Here is a 6369-nt window from a genome sequence, read left to right on the forward strand (position 1 = left end):
AAGGGGCGTGTCCTGCCCGCCCAGGCAGGGGAGCCTCCAGCCAGCCGCTCTTATTAGCATATTGTGTGACGTCACCCTCCGCCAGGGAGGTTCCCTTTGGCTGCAGGGGGCGTGGCTTGGAGGGAGCTTGTGGGCGTGGCCAAGGCAGTCCTCCCAGCCAAAACAGAAGCATGGAAAAATATTTATTTTACACAATATATATTATATGTTATAATTATAAATAATGTAATTTATAAAATATTATTCACAATATAATATATTAAAAATTATTGTTATATTAAATATAAATATTTATTACATATATTTAATTATAATTATTATTTCCTGGTGGATCCTTTTGAGAATGCCAAATAAATACATACATTATAATTATAATATTATTATATTGATTTATGTGTGGTTCCTTTGCGGGAACAATCAATATTAGCATGATTATTATTTTAATAAAATCATATTTATTTTACACAATATATATTATATGTTACAAATATTATTATATATATTTATTATATATATTTAATTATAATGATAAATATTGTAATTTATAAATAGTAAAATATTCACTATATATATATAGTTATATTAAATATAAATATTTATTATATGTATTTAATTATCCTTTTACGAATGCCAAATAAATACATACATAATAATATTATTATATTGATATATGTGTGGTTCCTTTGCAGAAACAATCAGTATTAGCAGGATTATTATTTTAATAGGATTATATTTCTTTTACATTTTTATATTTATTTATATTATTATTATTATATTATTTATATTTTAATTTATTATTATTTTATATATTAAATATTTTATATTTATTTATTACATTTATTTTATATTTATTTTATTATAATATATTTATTATATATTATAATTAAAAATATTGTAATTTATAAATATTAAAATATTATTCACAATATTATATATATATATATATATATATATAATTATTATTATTATTATTATTTGCGGGTGGATCCTTTTGAGAATGCCAAATAAATGCATACATTATAATTATAATATTATTATATGGATTTATGTGTGGTTCCTTTGCAGGAACAATCAATATTAGCATGATTATTATTTTAATAGGATTATATTTATTTTACATTTTTATATTTATTTATATTATTTATATTTTAATTTATATTTAATTTATTATTATTATATATTAAATATTTTTATATTTATTTTATTATAATATAATGATAAATATTGTAATTTATAAATATTAAAATATTCACAATATATTATATATAAAAATATTGTTATATTAAATATAAATACTTATATGTATTTAATTATCCTTTTGCGAATACCAAATAAATACATACATTATAATATTATTATATTGATTTATGTGTGGTTCCTATCCGGGAACAATCATATATATTTCATTATAAATATAATTTATAAATATTATTAAATATTATTCACAATATATTATGTATAAAATTATTGTTATATTAAATATAAATATTTATTACATATATTTAATTATAATTATATATTGTAATTTATAAATATTATTAAAATATTATTCACAATATATTGTATATAAAAATTATTGTTATATACAATATATAAATTATTGTTGTTATTATTATTATTATTTGCGGGTGGATCCTTATGAGAATACCAAATAAATACATATATTATAATAATATTATTATATTGATTTATGTGTGGTTCCTTTGCGGGAACAATCATTATTAACATGATTATTATTTTAATAGGATTATATTTATTTTACACAATATATATTATATATTATAAATATTATTATAAATATTTATTATATATATATATATTTCATTATAAATATAATTTTTAAATATTATTCACAATATATTATATATAAAATTATTATTATTGCATATATTTATTATTATTATTATTATTAAATTATATATATTGCTGTATTTATTGGATATAACATTACTATCTTCATTTGTGGAATTATTATTATTATTATTATTATTAAACTATGATTATTTACATTATCTATATATCTATATATTTATTTGTATTAGTATATTTATTTGATATAATATTATATTCATTTGTGGAAACTACTGTCCATTATTATTATTATTATTATTATTATTATTATTATTATTATTATTATATTTAATGGAGGGTGATCTCCTCCTCTTCTCCCCCTCCCTCTCATTTGCATAACCCATGACGTCATGCTCACTGAAGTAATGCTGCTGCTGTCTTATAGCCCCGCCTCCTATCGCTGCAAGGGGCGGGGCTTAGAGGAAGAGGGGGCGTGGCCAAGCCATTTATTCCCTCCCATTCATGCATGTCTTTTCCAGTCTTGCAGAATGGCATTGGAGGAGTGGGTGGTCTTTTTTCCAGCAGATATTGCTAGACACTCACATAATTAATGCAGAATCACAGAGTTGGAAGGGACCCCCCAAAGACCACCCAGTCCAATCCCTTTTTGCTATGTAGGGAGACACAATTTGATCCCTCCTGACAGATGGCCATCCAGCCTCTGCTTAAAGATAAAGATAGATAATTATTATATTGATTTATGTGTGGTTCCTTTGCAGGAGCAATCATTATTACCATGATTATTATTTTAATAGGATTATATTTCTTTTACACAATATATATTATATATTATAAATATTATTTAAATATTATTCACAATATATTATATATAAAAATTATTTTCATATTAAATATAAATATTTATTGCATATATTTATAATTATAAATATTGTAATTTATAAATATTATTTAAATATTATTCACAATATATTATATATAAAAATTATTTTCATATTAAATATAAATATTTATTGCATATATAATTATAAATATTGTAATTTATAAATATTATTTCAATATTATTCACAATATATTATATATAAAATTATTGTTATATTAAATATAAATAATTATTACATATATTTATAATTATAAATGTTGTAATTTATAAATATTTAAATATTATTCACAATTTATATATATATAATAAATTATTGTTATATTAAATATAATAAAGTACATTTATATTTACATTATATTTGTAAAATTTGTAATATTTAAAAATATTTAAAAAGCCGTACTCTGTGGCTCACTTAGAACCATAGAGCTGAAAGGGATCCCCAAAGGCCACCCATTCTATCGCCTATGTAGGAGAACACAATCTGATCCCTCCCAACAGATGGCCACTCAGTCACTCCTTAAAGAGAAAAAGAAGGATAGAACATATGATGCCATACTCTGTGGCTTCCTTGTACTTCAAAACATAGAACTGAAAGGGTTTCCCAAAGGCAGCCAGTCCATCCCCTATGTAGGAAGGCTCAATCCAATCCCTCCCAACAGGTTCTTTGATTGCAGGTGAACTATAAATCCCAGCAACTACAAAATCAACCCTACTAGTATTCAAATGTGGACGTATTGGGTATTTGTGCCAAATTTGGTCCAGTGAATGGAAATACATCCTGCATATCAGATATTTACATTACTATTCATAACAGGAGCAAAATTACAGTTAGGAAGTAGCAACGAAAATAATGTTATGGTTGGGGGTCACCACAACATGAAGAACTGTACTAAGGGGTCACGGCATTAGGAAGGCTGAGAAACACAGCATTCACTTTATTCCTACATAAAGTTGGAGTGCCATGCCATCTAGTGGGCATTTATCAGGATCCCATTTATTTATTTATTTATTTATTTATTTATCGTGTCATCCGCAACCAGAACATTGTATTACATTTCTAACAGAACAAAACAAACAAACAGATAAAATAAAATAAAAAAAACACAAATTTTGCAAATGTGGTAGTTGATTAAATGTCCTTTGACCAGTATCTGGCCACTTGGAGCGCCTCTGGTGTGGCTGTGAGAAGGTCCTCCCTTGTGCATGTGGCAGGGCTCAGGTTGCATTGCAGCAGGTGGTCAGTGGTTTGCTCTTCTCCACACTCGCATGTTGTGGACTCCACTTTGTGGCCCCATTTCTGAAGGTTGGCTCTGCATCTCGTGGTGCCAGAGCGCAGTCTCTTCAGCGCCTTCCAAGTCGCCCAGTCTTCTGTGTGCCCAGGGGGGAGTCTCTCATTTGGTATCAGCCATTGGTTGAGGTTCTGGGTTTGAGCCTGCCACTTCTGGACTCTCGCTTGCTGAGGTGTTCCAGCGAGTGTCTCTGTAGATCTAAGAAAACTATTTCTTGATTTAAACCGTTGACGTGCTGGCTGATACCCAAACAGGGGATGAGCTGGAGATGTCTCTGCCTTGGTCCTTTCACTATTGGCTGCTACTTCCCGGCTAAGCCGTGTAATTTCTCCAGTGGTGTAGGGCGCAGACACCCCGTGATAATGCGGCATGTCTCATTAAGAGCCACATCCACTGTTTTAGTGTGGTGAGATGTGTTCCACACTGAGCATGCGTACTCAGCAGCAGAGTAGCATAGCACAAGGGCAGATGTCTTCACTGTGTCTGGTTGTGATCCCCAGGTTGTGCCAGTCAGCTTTCGTATGATATTGTTTCTAGCACCCACTTTTTGTTTGATGTTCAAGCAGTGCTTCTTGTAGGTCAGAGAACGGTCCTATTGACACATATTGAAAAAAAATCTGACTCATAGAATCCTAGAGTTGGAAGAGACACCTCCTGGGCCATCCAGTCCAACCCCATTCTGCCAAGAAGCAGGAAAATTGCATTCAAAGCACCCCCGACAGATGGCCATCCAGTCTCTGTTTAAAAGCCTCCATAGAAGGAGCCTCTACCACACTCCGGGGCAGAGAGTTCCACTGCTGAACGGCTCTCACAGTCAGGAAGTTCTTCCTCATGTTCAGATGGAATCTCCTTTCTTGTAGTTTGAAGCCATTGTTCCATTGCGTCCAAGTCTCCAGGGAAGCAGAAAACAAGCTTGCTCCCTCCTCCCTGTGACTTCCCCTCACGTATTTATACATTAGCCGGTATTGCACCACCTGACATCCGCCGGAAGCAGCAGCCAATAGTGAAAGGACCAAGGCAGAGACATCTCCAGCTCATCCCTAGTTTGGGTATCAGCCAGCACGGCAATGACTTAAATCAAGAAATAGTTTTCTAAGATCTACAGAGTCACTCGCTGGAACACCTCAGCAAGTGAGAGTCCAAAAGTGGCAGGCTCAAAACCAGAACCTCAATCCATTTCAATCCATCTATTTATACATGGCTATCATATCTCCTCTCAGCCTTCTCTTCTTCAGGCTAAACATGCCCAGCTCCTTAAGCCGCTCCTCATAGGGCTTGTTCTCCAGACCCTTGATCATTTTAGTCGCCCTGCTCTGGACACATTCCAGCTTGTCAATATCTCTCTTGAATTGTGGTGCCCAGAATTGGACACAATATTGTGTCCAAGAAGCATGATGGCTTCTTGTCATCTCCTGACTCAATCCAACAACTATATAAATGAATCGAGCATCATCTGCTTTTCCCCGCAGACCGGCTTGCTTCTTGCATGAAGCATATGACTGCATCCCCTTCCCTGTCACTGCATTTTTCCACGCTGGTGCTTATGTACGGCACGCAAACATGCTTTAGTTTTCAGTATGACATGCGACTTAATTAAGCAAACATGAGGCGCGCTTTGCCAACGCTGCAGGAGCCATCTGTTTGGGAGTTAACAGTTCAGTCTCTCGGATCGTGTTTGGAGGAGCCCCCGATAGATGTTCTTAACTCAGACAAAGCAGCAGACGGAGAGGACGGATCCGCTGGCGGCATCCAGGGTGCAAACAATGGGGTGGCGAACTGCATGCGCTGCTGGGGGTGCTGAACAAGGCTGTGGCATATCAGCATGGCTGGTGGGTGATTAGAAATCAACAAACAATCCTCCGCCCTTTAATCAGGGGCTGTTATATTGCAGTCAACCCCATACATGAGAGGTCTCCTCAATAGGGTCAGGTTTTGCAAACTTGGGGTCACTGCTCTTCTCCTGCCATTTGAACCCATTGCTCTTTTGTGTCATTTTACTTTTGCCTGATTGCCATGAACAAGCCACTGAGATAGGCATCCACAGCCAGCCCTTTACAGTCAGTAAGTTATCTATATAAATAAAAATGTAATTTTCGTTTGTGGGATTAAGTTAATTTTGTCATTTGGGAGTTGTAGTTGCTGGGATTTATAGTTAACCTACAATTAAAATGCTTCCTGAACTCCACCAATGATGGAATCAACCAAACGTGGCACATAGGACCAGAGGCGGCCCTAGGTAATTTTCAACGGTAAGCAAACAGTATTTTGGTGCGCGCCCCCCCCCAACCAATAATTGATATATATTTTCTGTTTGTCGTGGGAGTTCTGTGTGCCATATTTGGTTCAATTCCATCATTGGTGGAGTTCAGAATGCTCTTTGATTGTAGG

This window comes from Anolis sagrei, chromosome 1 (assembly GCF_037176765.1).
Source record: "Anolis sagrei isolate rAnoSag1 chromosome 1, rAnoSag1.mat, whole genome shotgun sequence".
Lineage (NCBI taxonomy): Eukaryota > Metazoa > Chordata > Lepidosauria > Squamata > Dactyloidae > Anolis > Anolis sagrei.